This window comes from Dipodomys merriami, unplaced genomic scaffold (genome assembly GCF_024711535.1).
Source record: "Dipodomys merriami isolate MVZ:Mamm:240054 unplaced genomic scaffold, mDipMer1.0.p SCAF_9, whole genome shotgun sequence".
Classification (NCBI taxonomy): Eukaryota; Metazoa; Chordata; class Mammalia; order Rodentia; family Heteromyidae; genus Dipodomys; species Dipodomys merriami.
Genome location: NW_027206512.1, coordinates 32853798 through 32872787, shown reverse-complemented (window position 1 = coordinate 32872787; position 18990 = coordinate 32853798). Strand labels below are relative to the sequence as shown.

The following is an 18990-nucleotide window of genomic DNA, read 5'->3' as shown; positions in this document are numbered from 1 at the left end:
ATTCTAAAAAAAAAAAAAAACTAAAACAAATTCCTAAATTGCCAAGGAATCTGAAAATGGAGGCAACATAATTAATATATAATAGCTTCACAGCTTGCTTAAGAGGTTATTAGAGTAATTCCCAGTGACATAACGGACTCCTAGTCCATTTCTTAGTTGTGAGGCCAATCAAGTTGTTCTAACTTAAGACATTGTGATTGATGTGTAAAGGAGTTGTTTCCAGCTGAAGTGTATTGTGTCTTTTATCCTTAAGTTCTATTCATCTATTTAGTTACCATTCAACAAATGTTTATTGAATTCCAATTTTATCCTAAGCCCAGTTTTTAAGGAGTAAGGGGAAAGAAATCCTGTTTTATTATTATACTTTGAAGACTTTCAAACGCTTGTGACAAGATTAACACCACACAAAAACCCAGTAAAAATTTAGGTGACCAGTAATTTTGTCGATTAGGTCTACTTGTCCTAGGCCAATTCCTAGGACAGTTCGAGAGCCTGATTCAATTTGAGTACGCCCAGGATCTTGCCTTAAATATACAGTCAGGCCCAGAGTTTTCTCATTCAATCCCTAATTCAATCAGGGACTCTTCCTCAGGGCCTTTGACTACCACTCTGGGCTGGCCACAATATTCCCACTGGTAGAGTACTGGAGGGTTTATTCTTTGGATTTGCTTGTGGTCAGAAAGAGCAGCATGAGAGCACCAGGCAGCAACTTTTCCTTTTTCCATCTTTTTATTTTGAACCACAAGGATCATTTTGTACTCCCCACTCTCTCCTAAGATGCTTGCTTCAGGTATGGTCTCTGCTTCATGCTCTCTTGTGAAGAGTGGGGGAGGGGGAGCATCCCTAACTAAGCCCAACCTGAGGCCTCAGCCCAGCCACATGCCACATGCCACAAGCAACTTTAGCAGCCAAGCAGATTGCACCAGGATGAGATAAAGATTCCAGAGCCAAGGATTTGGAGAGCATCTGGGGGAGGGGGGGGGGTCTTGCCCTCTTCCCTCACACCCTGCAGTCCTTCGCTTTTGGGCCAGTGTTTTTTTTTTTTTTTTTTTTTTTTTTTAATGCTGATATACACATTTGAGAGGGAGTCATGCAATGTACTAAGTTTAAAGTAGGTGTAGCTCAACTTAGTGTGGTAGCCTCCAGATTGTCCCAGAATCATTGCCCTGCTATAACCTGATACATGTCAAGTTCCTACTGACAGGGAATAGGTTCGACAACCCAGGTCAACTCAGGATATATTTATCTTCTCTTCTGTGAGACCTCCTGAACTGATTGGTGTGTTTATATATACTTTAAAAATTTACATTTGTACAAGTGTAGGTTCTCCTTCCAATTAGATCTATTAGCCACATCATGAAATAAGTGATCTGGGCAGGAAATCTTTCAAAATGATCAAATTACCTATTATATTACAATATAAAATATTCTAACACTGACTCAGAAATAAAAGCTCTGTTAACAGATTATAATAGCACTTTGAAATGCTCAAATTTATATGAGAATATTGAATATAGGTCATTTCAATTAAAGTATGTTTTTTAATTAGTACTGCTAGAAAAAATTGCAATAACCTACAGCAAAACAAGAACCTACCAAGTTGTGCTCCCTACTTTAGTCATTATCTCAAATGAATTTCTAATGAATCAAGTACCTTAAAATAAAATGAAGGATATTAAAAAGCACAAGGGAATATGGGAAATTTTAATTGTACTTATTTCTAAGCATTGAGCAAAATTCAGGTGCAAATAAGGATAACTGTTGAATGCAAATGTGTCACACAATTTCTTTATGGAAAAGAAATCCATAAGAAAATAAAAATACAAACAGAAATGAAAATCCAAAATATTTATAATATTTAAGATACAAAAGTAATAAGAATTGAAGATTAATTTTCCAGTTGTTTTTCTTACTGTGATGTCTTTGCCTTTAATGGTTTCCTTTGGACGATTTAAGTCTATTGTGTTATCCTATTTATTTAGGTCTGATATTTAAAAAAACGTTGTTTCTTATTTCCTTGTATATAATTTAGTGACAGTGAACTTGGTTTTTCTCAGGTTTTTCATATGTTTTTAGTCTGTAAAATTTTTCAGAAGTTTAATTTAAAAGTAAAACAGAAAGATTCTTGATAGAAGTTAGTACTATATTTTTATGTGAATGCACACAATCTTTAATCATTCTCAGAAGGAAAGTTGTCAAAGAAAATATTATGCAAAGTTATGATATGCTTGAGTGCAAACTGGGGAGATGTTTAGGTTATTGTGAAAACTGACACGTGCCATGCATTCACTTGATTTCAATCTCCTTCCACTCCAATCAGTGCCAAATCAAAACATCCTTTCTCTCCCACATCATTTGAATATTTCATGTTTCTGATTTTATATCAAAACATACAAGTAAAAGAAGTGAAATGAGACTATCATGTGTAATAAATAAAAGGATATCTGATAATCATGTAGGTAATATAACCACTTTCCAACCTGAAAACAAAGTTGTTTCATATAGTGGCATGTAAAATCCAATATATTCTGGCCAGATACAATGGAATGAGGTTTATGTTTGTTTTTTGTAACACTCAGGGACTTTTACAAGCTAGACAAGTTTTCTACCACCATGCCATATCACCAGCCCACAAGGAATTTTGATTGGGTCAGGCTCTAAGAGCTGGTATAAGTTTATATCAGCTTTTAAGATTTACTACATTCTTAGATAACCACATTGTCACTATTTCTAAGGATATAATCACTTGTGATATCTGAGAGCTGGCCTGTCACTTAATTTTTTCACTAACTACATTACATTGTTAATAATCATAGATGATTCTTACCTGTAACCAAACAGTTAATGGTTCTACTCTAAAGACAGATGCATATTTTCACTTGTAAAATATGAACTCCCCCCTTTTTTCTTCATTATCCAACAAAACATGTTCATCCCATTTTAGTTATCTTGTTTACAAAAGAGGTATGCTGGCATGTTTCCAGAGGCGACATATTTTATGCTGGGAGACATTGCACACTGTGTATAATCAGTTTAATTAGTAATTTTCTTACCTGTGTTTATTCAGCTTTCAGCCTGATCTTCCAAAAACGTTAATCAGATCATGCTTTTCTTGTATTTAAATTTTCCCACTGCTGTCCAAAATTTCAAATATTTAACCTGATTTACAAGGTCCTAATCATCTCCCTTTTGCCAACTTCTCAGGCTTTATGGTTGATAATTTCTATTTTTCTCTCACTTCTCACTTTCAAACCTTTTTGTTTTTTTTTAAAGATCTATATTACTATAGAACATTATCACATTCTCTCCATTAGTTATTCTTTTTGTTTTTGTTTTGATTGGTTGTGAGGCTTGAATTCAGGGCTTAGGTAGTGTCCTTGAGGTTTTTGTTTGTTTTTTGTTTTTTGCTTTTTTCCCTCTCAAGTCTAGCCTTCTACCACTTTGCGCAACAGCTCCACTTCCAGTTTTCTGGTGGTTAATTGGAGATAAGAGTCTCATGGACTTTCCTACCAGGATTGGCTTCAGACTTTGGTCCTTAGATCTCAGCCTTCAGTAGCTATAATTGCAGGTCTGAGTCACCAGTTTCCAGATAACCCATGATACTAAGTGAATTATTATCACTCTGATCACAAAGAGTTATATTTTAGTTGAAACATTTGGATACTTTCACTCGTTTAGGATTCCCAGTTCTACCTATCTCAATGCCTGTCCATTGTCCATGCCTTTTTTCCTGGCTACTCTTCTCACACAGACCAGGTCATGACTTCTTTGTTTCAATACTCATCTGCCCAAAATCCAACCTGGAGAGACTGGAATTGCTCTCCATTCTATTTATCCAGGTACACTTTTTTCCTTCCATTTCAGTTATTTTTTGCTTATATTTCTAAGCATTTGTTACAAAGGCTTCAAGTTCTCACAGAACCTTTTAGATGAAAAAATCTATCTATCTCTTCAAACTAAATGTATGCCTCCCCTCCTAAACAAAACATTTGTATGCTGATTATGCTCTCAATTATTCCCTGCTCATCGCACACAATTCTAAATATCTGCCTCCATTCACCTCTATACAACCAATGATAGACCCTCCCAATATTTAAAGCCAATTTGTGTATTACAGATTCAGATTTTATAGTACTACAGGGAACATGATACTGATGATCTCAGTCAGCAGTATGTGTTTCAAGTCACATTCAATAGCATGTTAGAATTTTACCTTCATATAAACTTTATTAATTCTAGTTCCTTACATGCTAATTGCAAATCTTCTTAGAATTCACAATTTCGCCCCACAGTCTTAAGTATGCTGATTTTTTTCATCTTGTACCATACTTTTTGCCGTATGACTCTGCTCTTTTTGTCTTCTAACTTGTCATATATATATATATATATATATATATATATATATATATATATATATATATATATATATATATATACATGACTCGACTTTAGAGTTGAGGTGTGACTTACTTTTGTCAACAGAATGAGGTATATGTGTCAGGGTGCCTTTATTTATTTATTTAGGTGAGTAGTAGGGTTTGAACTCAGGATTTCAAATTCTCCCTTGGTTTTCTTTGCTCATGATTTACACTCTTAACACTTGATTCATACCTTCAGGCCCAGCTTTTTGCTGGTTAATTGGAGGTGAAGTCTTGTGAATATTTCTGACCAGGCTGTCTTCAAACTGAGGTATTCCAGGTTTCAGTCTCCTGAATAACGAAAATGACAGATTCAGGCATCTGGCTCAAGTGACATTATTTTTAAATTTAGGCCTTAGAAGCCTTAGATGTTTCTGCTAGTTATTTTGTACATGTGCTTGGGCATAGAAATAATCCACCATGTCTATCCTCCATGTTAACCTACAATGAGAAACAGCGACACCTTGCTGCTTGTTATCTGAGATTGAGTTGTGCAACTGAGCATGGAATACAATGTCATTAAATTTGGGGATGCTTTGTTATGCATCTGTACCAGTCAAATACAGCTAGATTAACATAATTTTACTTCACATCTCTGTCACTGATTTTTACCAGTTTATCTGAGTACATTTGACAGAAATTATTCCTTCAAAAATATTTATTAAATGAGAGACTATTATTTTAAGTAAATGGTTTAGACTAAATGCTTCAAACATTTTATTATGTATATTTATATGCTATCTGTTTTATTGATTTTTTTAAAACCTCAGAAATAAACTTCAGCTTAGCTTTCAGGCTTCATCTGAAAAATGCCATCTTTTAATCATCCCCCGAGTCCTTAAAAGAATCCATTATACAAAGTACTCTGCACAAAATAGTCATTTCTTAGTGCTTGTGGAATTAATGAGTATACCTTCAATGTACATGGGAATTGTAAGCTTGATTATCAGAATAAAAGCAAACCCATTTTTACCATATTTCACCTAATGGAAGACCTAATAAAGAAACACAAACCCCAAAGAACAGCAAGAGGTGAACATTTATATAATGAGTTGGACAAAGAGTAGCCAATTGTGGAAACGGGACAAGAAAAGGGGATTTGGACTACAAGAGTTGATCACTGTTAAGTGACTAGAAAGATAAATTAGTTTAACAATCATTTGTTTGAATGGATTCTCCCACCTTCAATTCTCCTACCGGAGTGATTAGATACTGTGGAACTTTTAAAAAATTTTATTACTTTAGGAAATTGTGTGTGTGTAGTGTGTGTGTGTGTGTGTGTGTGTGTGTGTGTGTGTGTGTGTGTGTGTGTGTGTGTGTGTGTGTGTGTGTGTGCGCATATTTGAGTTTTGACTCAAAACATTTAATATGGAAGAAATGTATTTTGGGGTGCAGTATTCTGAATCTCTTTAGGGCAGATGTACGTATGAATTAAAACAAGGCTCAGATTAAGTCTTTGGGAAATGTTTATATTTGTCAGATACTCTGGTAAATGACTGCTACAAAGTTTTGTATTTTTTTCTTACAAGAGTATTACATGTGGTTGGCCTATGATTGGTGTTAATCACCAAAAAAATAGTTTCAAAAGATGGTTACAATACAGATATCACAGTTCAAATGCAGAGATTCTAATGACAATTCCACATTTATCAGCTAAGTAACTCAGGGCAAATTGCTTACCCTCAGTTTCCTCGTCTGTGCATAAATTAATATATAAAGGTACTGGGAATGATATTAGGCACATCATCTGTATTATATTTGTCACCAATATTTTACCAACAAATATTGGGTTTTGAATCTAAATTGTCTCATCCTTCAGGACCTCTGAAAAAACAAGAATATTTTAGTTAATATTATTTCATAATAATACTAGAATTTCAGAATAATGTGAGTCTGAGGAAACACACACCTGTTTTGGAAAGGGAGACAGGCTGCACCTTCTTTGACTCACTTGATGTTGTATCTAGGAGACTAGCACTTTTAAGTACTTGTCCAGGAAAACCTATGGAAACAAAGGGCTATGAATTTACAATTCAGGGTCCTTTAGTCTCCCATCTTAAATGTTCACATATCTGTTAGTGAAGGAGAATAAGACTGTTACCATGATATAAGTATTCTGGCTTCCTTCTTTCTTTTCAAGTTCACTTCCAAGCAAGTACCTCTTTCCCTTATTCATTTAAATAATTGGCAATCAGCTCAGCCCTTAGCAGAAGCTAGGAGCTTATTGATGTCTCTTCTTTGTCTGTAAAGACAAAAGAGAGGAACAGATGAGATGAGATCAAGCAATACTTTGTTTTATAATCTCTCTGGAGAAATCTAGGAGTTCCCTCCCTCCAAGCTCATATTTCTTGTTGTGAAGCACTAATGAAGATGGTAATTGGTTGTTCTGTGGCAGGGGCTTCCCTTGGATATTTTTAAGACTTACTTCTTCCCATTTGGCATATGCTTCTCTTGCATGTTTCCTATGGCTCCTTCTGAAATTCGTCTGTGAGACAGAACCTACAACAACACTAATATTATCTTTTCCACAATCAATGTATCTAAAAGCTCATATTGGGCCTATGTCAAAGAAAATTTAGTTTAGTCAGACAGATGCTAAATTTTCAACCTTTCAGGTGAAAACAAAGTAGTCTGGTTACAATAAAGCACAAGGATGAGAAGTCTAAATCTTCACCTGATAAATGTTCCAGCTATAGTATTTGTTCTTCACACTGGCCTGTTGCAGAGTTGAGAGAAGATCAATGTGACAAAGAACATTTTCTCTAGTGATTAATACTAAACGTATACTCTCAACAGCTCTGATTTCCTGTTCATCCTAACTGAACTGAGTTAGATACATCATCAGTTGCATTAGATTTGCTGATAGTCATCTAAGAGCATTTATATTTTTTCTGTCTAATATAATTGAAGTATAAATGTCACAATAATCAAAAGTTCATTAAATTCATCAAATAAAAGATAAATCTACTAGATAACAGATCTGATATCTATATTTTGGAACTTTTGTTAAATCTAGCAGTGGGAATCTGAATATAATAAAAGATCCATTGTCACACAATTATAGTATTTGGAATATCTTAATATTTTGGCATAATTCATACTCATTTTGAGCCAGAAATGTAATGTATTGCTCCACAACAAACAGAAATGTAAAAGCAAAATAATTCACACAGTCATTGAACTATTGAAAAATATGTTTCAAAAGAAACATTAATAGATTGGAAAGTATAACAGCTTGGAATAAGAAAATGTTCAGCTTGCACAACAGAAATCGTAGTACCAGTCATTTTTTCCTTGTTGAAATTATTCTATGTGACTTTAAGGATTTTCTATTTATCAATTTATTCTTACATTTATTTGTGATTTTATTTATCAAAAATAACTATAGAGGACATGCCTAGTATTATACACCTGTAGTCAACAAAGCTGATTGGGAGGTGGAGACAAGAGAATTGTGATTTGAGGCCAGCATGGGCAAAAGTATGAGACCTTATCTGAGAAACAAAGTAGCCATCATTGGCTACCTAAACATATAACATGTATAATCGATGTCTTCAACAGATTTGGACATGTAAGTATAATATAAACACAATGATCATGAAGAAATTTCTTAACAAATATTAAAAACAAAACAAGAGCATTGACCAAGATAAAAATCAATGTGAGCCACATTCAGGTCAATATGGAGAAACATTTCTCTCAAACCAGACTTGCTATCCAATGGAGTTGTTAGAGAAAACATGTTGATATTGTTAGAAAGATGACTTGTCTGGAAATTTAAGCCCCAAACAACATCCCATGTGATGTTTCTCTTTCCTTAACTTTTTATGAAGATATATTACTTTTATTTCCCTGCATAAGGATAAGAAAATTTAGTTAGGTGCAGCTCAAAGAAAATATGATAACAAAATAAGCACACATGAGCATTGTGTTTCATGAGTTAAATTCTGGCTAAAGGCAATCAGTGGGAAATCTTGTTTTTGTCTCATTGACTCATTTCAGAGTTTTCAGAAACCATGAAGGTCATAAAGATTACTGTATGATTTATTGATATGGAATGGAAGAGAGCAGATAGGGGACAGAAGATTCCTCTTCGAAAGCCAATAGACTTCAACAAAAAGGGTCGATGAGATGCAAATTTTAGAAATCCAGTTCATGTATGCTGAAGACATAGGCTATGAATATTTAGGAAGCCAATGATAGATAAATGGCTACAGGAACAGTTGTCCACATCCTTCCAACCATCCCATTCGACTAAAATTTCATTTCTGAAATTTTCATTTCTCAGCAATGCTTCATTCTATACTAGCATTATTCTTAACCAGTCTCTATATTGTAATAAAGAGATCCTTGATGATCCAGAGGGACATATGTGAGACTTACACTCTGAATTGGAAGAATGCTTCTTACATGAAATGTCTCTGTTGATTCTCCTGATTGGTCTTCTTTGGATTATACATTGGTCTGTTCTGTACATCAATAGTCAAACCTTTTGATAAAGATGTGCTAAGTGTGGGAGTGTGATCGATAATCTCATGCTCTAACAGATGGATAATTATTGCAATGTTTTCACTCTAGACAGATAAAATATACCAAAGGTCCATTAAAATACTGCCCTTTCTTTTAGCTTCTGAGATTTTCATGATACCACTTCATAGATATCATAACTACAAACTTGCATTATGAGTAGACAAACTTTACATAATATTGGTGTAAGCTTAATCTCTTCTTCATGGCTTAAAAAAGTTTAAAAAAAGCAAAGGTTACCTGTAATTATTAAGCTATTGAGACAAACTCAAATTGCAAACAAAACAAAACAAACCAAAAAACAAAAAACTCTGTCTCACAAGTTTCTTACAGCATCTTTCTATATACTAACAGATTTCCATTTATCTGAATTAGACCTTAATTATGTCAGTTGCATTTCTCTGCTTAATCTGTTCAGGTATTGAATGATAATATTTCATATTTATTATTTTTCATGTAAAGATGGCATATAATCTTTATGGCATTCCTCTAAAAATAACAGGCATTATCTCTATTCTGGAGAAATGGAAAGCTTGAAAATGACTTCAAGTCATTTGCGAGTTGAAATGTAAGTACAGTAATTCTAACTAGCACTTCACTGTTCTCTGCCAAGCCCACAACGCAATATGTTATTTTAAAATAAATCCCTGTTTGATTTTTTTCTATTCAGCTCAACTTTTTTCACTATGCAATATTTTAAAAAAAACTCCAGTGTGCTCAGAAGTCGTCCTACATACTATGAAAAGTAGAAAATGTATATAAGATAGTTTTTAACCTTAAATTTTTACATAATGTAATTGAAAGTACAAGCCATATACTTAAGAGGTAGAAGAGTCATGTTTTGAGTTAATGCACATTATAAATTCTTAACTGCCAAATGAGCAATAGAGGCAAATGCAACTGTAGTTAAGAGATCATGCAACATAGTTTAACACTGAATCTCTCACATACTTAGAGTCTTCCATAACACAATGTCTAAATTTACTTGTGGAATTTATCCACTCCAAATTAGTTTACTGTAAGCTACTAGGGTCTTAAGTGTTATGCACATTGATGACTTATGAAGAATGTCATCCTCCTAATAGGGTTTTATTTCATAGAAGAAAAGTATTCAGTGAACATGAATACCAAGAGAAAATACAATTTGCTAAGCAAGAATAGTGTGGGAAATTCATTTGAGTTTGGAGAAGGTGATTAAGAACACTGGGGGTGGCATAAGATGAGAAAAGCTCAGTACAACAAGGATTAAGTGAAGAGAACCCAAGGAAGAAAGAAAAGACATGACAACACACATCACAAGAAACAGCTTAAAACAGGTAAATAAAATAAGAGATCCAACCTAGATATGCACAGGTTGACTTTTACTTGTTCGTTGTTTTCTAGGGCAAATAGGAATTTTGAATTTTTGTTTGTTTTAAAAACTAGTGGATAGTCAGAGACTAAGGAAAAGTTCAAGGAGAGAAACTGGATGACTTCATATTATTATTAGCAAGGATGCTTGGATAGGTTTGGATTCAAGAGGAGCAATGAGTTACAAACAAATCTTACACCCTAGAAAAAGACTTTCAAGTGACTTTTGAATGATTTAGATTCAATCTGTTAGAAAATGGTAATTCAGATAAGATGTTTGAACAATTTTCTATTTTGCTGCTCTTTAATTATCTCAATTAGTCTAAAGAAAAAGCTTACAATTTTGTGATTTCCCCTCAGAACATAAAACTGCCTGGTTCAAAGGAGGTAAATTTTGAGGGTTTGTGAAACAGTGATTCCAGAAGATAAGTTTAGTAAACCTAGGTAGCGATAATTATGGTGTTTACATGGGAGTTATAGTTGCTGAAACACGGCTGCAATGATTTCCTATCAGTTGCTCCTTTTTTGCATTGGCTGCTATCTATCAGGTCTGTTATTACTTCTGCACCATGAGCCAAGCAGGGATTGTGAATTTGGCTCATATGTATCCACTATAGCCACATGGCACACGGCAAATGGCATGAAATGCATGAAACAATTGCTTTGTTCTATCAGAATTCTAAATCAGTAAATAACTGAAGTGAACGAATGAACAAAGTGATCCAGTTATCTTAGGCAATTGAATGGAAGTACAAGAGAGAAAAAATTATAATACATGTATTAGTCACTCAAGAAATCAAGATATATATGTGTATATGTGTATATTTACATCTATATGTATGCATATATATGTGTGTGTGTAGATGTGTGTATATATATATATATATATATATATATATATATATATATATATATATATATATATATGTTTATGTGTATATATAATGCAATGAACCCAGATGCCCCTAATGGATTAATGAATCAAGAAAAGGTGGTAAAAATACACAATGGATTTTTATTCATCCATTATGAAGAATGACATTGTACCATTTGTAAAGAAATGGAATGACTTGGGAAAAATAACTATAATATGAACTAAGTCAAACCCAGAGAGACAAAGATTACATGTTTTTCCTTGTATGTATAAACTAGAATTAACTTATAAACATATAACCCAAAGCACTGGATGGTATGCAGTAATTGTAATAACTGATGTATGATGGATTTAAGAGAGAACTCAGTGTAATTCCTTAGAAAGGTAAAGTCAAAGCCAAACAAAATAAGAATCAGGAAATGGGTACTTGAAAGGGCTGAAATGGGGCCAAGAGGAGAGGGTAGACAAATGAAAAGGAAAAAAAATAGGAAAAAGAATTCAGTCAAGAATTTAATGTATATACTACAAAACTAAAAAAAAAAAAAGGGAAGGATTGGATTTGGAGGGATGGGTGAAAATGTTGAAAGAGGTAATATTGACTAATATGTATTGCATTAATAAACTTTTTCATTTTATGGCACACCTTTCTAAGACTAAAGATAATTTTTACAAGAAAAGAAAATAAACTGATCTAATTTGACAATGAGCTATGTACGGGAAAAGTTATAAGAAGGTGAAATATATAGATTTACCCTGTCAATCAGGTTGACCCATTGTAACAACAAGATGTACAAGACACTATATTGAAAATGAATTTTACAATTTCATTGGGGGGGGGAGAGGGAAGAGTGGGGATGTGGGGAGGGAAGGGATATTAGGGGATAAACAAAGGAGGGGGTAGCAATGTGTGATAGGAAATATACTTACTACCTTACTCATGTAACTGTAACCCTTCTGTACAGTATCTTTACCATAAAAAAATTTAAAAAATATTTGAGATAGTTCTTTTTTCTTTTTTCTTTTCCTTCCTTCCTTCCTTCCTTCCTTCCTTCCTTCCTTCCTTCCTTCCTTCCTTCCTTCCTTCCTTTCTTTCTCTCTCTCTCTCTCTCTCTCTCTCTCTCTCTCTCTCTCTCTCTCTCTCTTGCTCTCTCTTTCTTTCTTTCTTGTTTTTTTTTTAATTTTATTTTATTTTATTTGAGATCATACTGTACAGAGGGGTTACAATTACATTGGCAGGATAATGCATACATTTCTTACCAAGCATTGCAGCCTCCTCCTTTGTTTAACCTTCACCTCCCTTCCCAGCCATCCCCCTCCCCCCCACCCAATCATACCCCCCTCCCCCCCCACACCGACATTGTTAAGTTTGCTTTGACATGACATTTTGTAATTCTTCTTGTTACAACAGGTCCACCTGAGTCCTTAAACTACTTGTTTGTCCCCATCTCCTCCACATGTTATACTGACATCAAATAAAGTGAAAGTGGGGGTTACATTGTGGGGGAGGGACATACAAAGCAACAAAGAAATAATCTTATAAATGCGTTAGAAACACATGCATGAAAGAAACGAAAACATTAAAATACATATTTAAGGGTTCGTTTTCCTAACATCACATTATCTGATCTTTTCCGCTTGACTCATACCTATACTAGATATTGCAAATAAGGGAAACCATGGGACCTATGTTTCTTTGGGCCTGGCTTACTTCACTTAATATAATTTTTTCCAAGCCTTTCCATTTCCTAACAAATGGGGAAATGTCATTCTTTCTGATGGAGGCATAGAATTCCATTGTGTATATATACCACATTTTCTTGATCCATTCATCTACTGAGGGGCTTCTGGGTTGGTTCCATATCTTAGCTATGGTAAATAATGCTGCAATAAACATAGTTGTGCTGATAGCTTTAGTGTGGTCTTGTTTGTGATCATTTGGGTAAATGCCCAAAAGTGGGATTGCTGGATCATAGGGGAGATCTATGTGAAGTCTTTTGAGGAACCTCCATACTGCTTTCCAAAGTGGTTGAACAAGTTTACATTCCCACCAACAATGAAGTAAGGTTCCTTTCTGTCCACATCCCCTCCAGCATCTGTTGTTGTTAGAGTTCTTGATTTTTGCTGTTCTAACTGGAGTGAGGTGATATCTCAATGTTGTTTTGATTTGCATTTCTTTTATGGCTAGGGATGTTGAACATTTCTTCGTGTGTCTAATGGCCATCCTTCTTTCTTCTTCAGAGAAGCTTCTCTTTAAGTCTTTCGCCCACTTATTTATTGGGCAGTTGTTTCTTTGAGGATTTGTTGTTGGGTGGTTTAATTTTTTGAGTTCCAAGTATATTTTAGATATGAGACCCTTGTCCATTGTATGGCTGGTAAAGATCTTCTCCCAATCGGTGGGCTTTCTATTGATCTTGCTAGCTATGTCATTTGCCCTGCAGAAGCTCTGCAACCTTATACAATCCCATTTCTCCAACCTTTCTTTGATTTGTTGTGCTTCCGGGTCTCTATTCAGAAAATTTCGACCTGAGCCAAGGAGACCTAGGGTTTCTCCTATTCCATCCTGTAATGTTTTCAGAGTGTCTGCTTTGAGTTCAAGGTCTTTGATCCATTTGGAGTCGATTCTGGTGCAGGGTGATATATAAGGATCTAGCTTTAGTTTTCTACATGTAATTATCCAAATTTGCCAGTACCATTTACTGAAGAGGCTGTCTTTCTTCCATTCTATTGTTTTAGCTTCCTTATCGAAGATTAGATGGCTATAGGTCTGTGGGTTCATTTCTGGGTTTTCAATTCTATTCAATTGGTCCTGAGGTCTGTTCTTATGCCAATACCAAGCTGTTTTGATTACTATAGCTTTATAGTAGAGTTTGAAATTTGGTATTGATATTCCTCCAGCAGTGTTCTTTCTGTTGAGAAGTGTTTTTGCTATTCGGGGTCTTTTATTGTTCCATATGAATTTTTGGATTGCCTCTTCTATTTCCTTGAAGAATGAGGGTGGAATTTTGATTGGTATTGCGTTGAATTTGTAGATAGCCTTGGGAAGTATTGCCATTTTCACGATGTTAATCTTGCCAATCCAGGAGCATGGGAGGTTTTGCCATTTTTTAAGTTCTGTGTTGATTTCCTTTTTCAAGATTTTAAAGTTTTCAGCAGCCCCCAAGAAGGTAGATAACATGGCAGGAACTCCCAAATACCTCTCAGTCCTATCTCTTAACGTTAACGGACTGAACTCTCCAATTAAGCAACATAGAATGTCTAGTTGGATTAAAAAACTAGACCCTTCTATCTGCTGCCTGCAGGAGTCACATCTTGCCCGTAAAAACAAACACATTTTCAGTGTTAAAGGCTGGAACAAAATCTACCAAGCAAACGGCCCTCATAAACAGGCGGGAGTTGCAATCCTAATATCAGATAAAATAGACTTCAAATTAAAAATTGTGAGAAGAGATAAAGAAGGTCGCTACATACTAATTAAAGGATCTCTCCTTCAGGAGGATATTACAATTCTAAATATCTATTCGCCAAACAATGGAGCACCCAAATTTATCAAAGAAACACTACTTTCCCTCAAATCCCATATAGATCCAAAGACATTAATTGTTGGGGATTTTAACACACCACTCTCCCCACTAGATAGATCAACTTGGCAAAAACTCAACAGAGAAACCGCAGATCTAAACAGCTGCATAGATCAACTAGACTTAACAGACATTTACAGAACATTTCACCCAGCAGCATCAGAATACACGTTCTTCTCAGCAGCACATGGAACGTTTTCTAAAATAGACCACATTCTAGGCCACAAAGCAAACTTGTCTAAATTCAGAAACATTGAAGTTATACCCTGCATTCTCTCTGACCACAAGGGAATAAAATTAGAACTCAACACCAAAAGCCACCAAAGAAAGTCCGGTATCACATGGAGGCTGAACAACACACTTCTGAATCAAGAGTGGGTCATGGAAGAGATTAGAAAGGAAATTCAAATGTTCATGCTATTCAACAAAAATGAACACACAAATTACCAGCTCCTCTGGGACACAGCAAAGGCAGTACTCAGAGGCAAGTTTATAGCTCTGAGCTCCTACATCAACAAATTGGAGAGATCGGAAACTAACAATTTAATGACACATCTAAACCTCCTTGAAAAAGAGCAGCAAGATAAACCCCAATCCAATAGACGGAAAGAAATAATCAAAATTAAATCAGAATTAAATGAATTAGAATCCAAAAAAACTATAGAAAGAATCAACAAAACAAAGAGTTGGTTCTATGAAAAACTTAACAAAATTGACAGACCCTTAGCAAATCTTATCAGAAAAAGAAGAGAACACACCCAAATTAATAAACTCAGAGATGAGAATGGAAACATCACCACGGAAACAACCAAGATTCAGAACATTATAAGGGAATACTTCTCAAAACTTTATGCTAATAAGTTCGACAACTTGACAGAAATGGACCTCTTCCTAGCAAATATTGACATGCCAAAACTAAACCAAGATGAGTTAAACTATCTAAACAGGCCCATATCAAGCATTGAATTAGAAACAGCAATAAGAGACCTCCCAGCTAACAAAAGTCCAGGACCAGATGGTTTTACAGCGGAATTTTACAAGGCCTTCAAAGCAGAACTCACACCAATTCTCCTCCAACTCTTCAATGAAATTGCAAAAGAAAGCTCACTACCGAACACATTCTATGAAGCCATCATAACCCTCGTCCCAAAACCAGGCAGGGACTCATCAAAGAAAGAGAACTATAGACCCATTTCTTTGATGAACATTGATGCAAAACTTCTCAACAAAATTTTGGCCAATCGACTTCAACAATTCATCCAAAAAATCATACACCACGATCAAACAGGATTCATTTCAGGGATGCAAAGCTGGTTCAATATACTCAAATCAATTAATATTATTCATCACATCAACAGGAGCAAGAAGAAGAACCACATGGTTATCTCAATAGGCGCAGAAAAAGCATTCGACAAGATCAAACACCCCTTTATGATGAAGGTTTTGGAAAAATTAGGAATCCATGGAACATTCCTCAATACAATAAAGGCTGTATATGACAAACCTACAGCCAGCATTATACTCAATGGTGAAAAACTAAAGCCATTTCCTCTTAACTCAGGAACAAGACAAGGATGCCCACTCTCTCCACTTCTCTTCAATCTAGTATTAGAATGCCTAGCTACAGCAATAAGACAAGATGCAGACATAAAGGGGATCCAAATAGGGAAAGAAGAAATAAAACTCTCCCTCTTTGCAGATGACATGATCTTGTATTTAAAGAATCCCATAGACTCCACTCCCAAATTACTCAAGCTGATTCAAAACTTTGGCAAAGTAGCAGGTTATAAAATTAACCCCCCAAAATCAATGGCTTTTCTGTATGCCAACAATGAGAAAAGTGTGGCTGAAATTAGGAAAGCAACTCCATTTGTAATAGCCCCACAAAAAATAAAATACCTAGGAATTAACTTTCTTGTTTTTTTTTGTTTTCTTTCTTTCTTGTTTTTTTTGTTGGTCCTGGGTCTTGATCTCTGGGCCTGAACACTGTCCGTTAGCTCTTCAGCTCTACCACTTGAGCCACAGCTCCACTTCTGGTTTTCTGGTGGTTAACTGGAGATAAGAGTCTCCTGGAGTTTCCTGCCAGGGCTGGCTTTGAACCGAGATCCTCTGATCTCAGCCTCCTGAGTAGCTAGGATTATAGGCAGGCGTGAGCCACGCGCACCCGGCTTTTTTTTTCTTTTTTTCTAACAAGCGCATGTATACTTATTTGTCAATAGTCTCAAGAGTTCTAATATAGACGGTTCAAGACCAAACTGAATGACTTTCTGGCTCCTGCCGATGGGTCATATCTATAATGCTAGCTACTCAGAAGGCTGAGATCTGAGGATCATGATTAGAAGCCAGCCAGGGCAGGAAAGTCTATAAGATTCTTATTCCCAGTTAAGCATGAGATAACTTTAAGTGGTGCTGGGATCAAAATCATAGAGAGCTAGCTTTGAGGGATAAAGCTCAACAACAGATCTCAGGTCCTGAGTTCACACCCCAAAATTGCCCTTCCCCCGAAAATCCCCCAAACCAACCAACCAAAACAAAAACAAAACAACCCCCCCCAGAACTTTCTGCATCAGACACAGATAATAATATTTTTTGCTTTATTTGAAAAAGTGAAAGGTAAGTCTGAGTTGGTAAAGCAAACAATTAAGATTGGGGGGCATTTTTTTGTTTTTAGCTATTTTTACTTTAGCTATTTACTTTTTTATTGTAAAGATATTGTACAAAGGGATTACAGTTATATGAGTAAGGTAATGAGTACATTTCCTATTGAATATTGTTACCTCCTCCTTTGATTTCGCCTACCATTCCATCCTTCCTCACCTCCCCAAATCCCCCCCCCCAAATTGTAAAGTTCCTTTTCAACATAGTGTCTTGTACATCTCATTGTTACAATGGGTTATCCTGTATCCTTATTTCAGCATTTTGTTACTTCCCTTCCCCTCCCCAAATTAGAAAAATGTATACAAGATGTAGGGCACCTGAATCAACTACAGTAAAAACAGGGGTTATACCATGGGGGAAGAACATACAAAAGAAACAAAAACAAATCACATTTAAATATATTTTCTTATAACAATGATTTGTCAAAAAAAAGAATGAAAGAAATGCATTTGTAACTAATTTCTTTCTTTGACTACTTATATGAAGAAAGCAGCTCAATTTGTATGCTGACTCACAGGATTATTTATCACTAAAACACATTCAGACAAACATTTCAGGTATGTGTTAGATGATTAAAAGCTAATTCTTGCTAGCTGCTCGTGCCTCATGCCTATAATCCTAGCTACTCAGGAGGCTGAAATCTAAAGATCACAGTCCAAAGCCAGCTTGGGCAAGAAAGTCCATTAGACTCTTATCTCCAATTAACTCCCAGAAAAATCAGAAGTGGAGCTGTTACTCAAGTGGTAGAGTGCTAGCTTTGAGCATAAAAGCTCAGGGATAGCACTCAGGCTGTGAGTTCAAGTCTCAGGATGATACAAAAAAAAAGCTATTGTTTTTCTTTTTTTTTTACAGACTACCTCTGGGAGCTTTCTTCTTAACCCCAGGCAGAAAGGTGGCCATTCAGAAAGCAGGTCATGGAACCAATATGGACATCAAGGATTTAGTCCTAACACAGCCAATTTATAATAGAGTTTTCAGAAGTGCTCCTGTTCTAATGAAATAAAACAGGAACATTCCTATCAGATTCCCTTGTGAAACCATTTGCTGATCAAGTTGGCATTTATTTCTATCACTTCTGGAAAGAACTGTTTCTTCCATTCCAACTATGGTTTTACTAGGGCAGGGCTTCTGTGTTCTTATAGGACTTTGGGATGCTGAAACCAGATCATTTCAATGAAAATGAGAAGTCACACCAGCTAGGACGATCAAAGGAATGTCTTGGAACTTTTAAATCAGGAGAAAGTAATGTGATTTTCCAGTTGATGTCTGTTGTGAGGTGGGTGTAGTGTAGCATTTGCTTTTTGCATTAAAGATTGGTTTTTGTCAAAGAAACCCAAGGGATACTTGTATTTTTGTGAGGAAGTGAAGATAGACAGACAGTGATAGCAGAAGTGAGAAGGAAAGTGGGAAACAAAGAAGGAGGAGGAGAGCTTATTTCCAATCTGGCCTTTCCTTTGCAAAGGCCAGATTTACAAGAGCTCTCCTAATTTGTCTAAATAAAATTAGCTTGTGTTTTAAAAATTGTAAACACACATATATTTTTTAAAAGTACATGGAGTTATCTGGCAGTGAATTCATTAAGTAT

General features: G+C 35.4%; 1 pseudogene; it reads right to left on the bottom strand.

Annotated features, from left to right (window-relative positions):
- Positions 1 to 394: 394 nt before the first annotated feature.
- Positions 395 to 966, bottom strand: LOC138820650 (peptidyl-tRNA hydrolase 2, mitochondrial-like; annotated as a pseudogene).
- Positions 967 to 18990: the final 18024 nt, after the last annotated feature.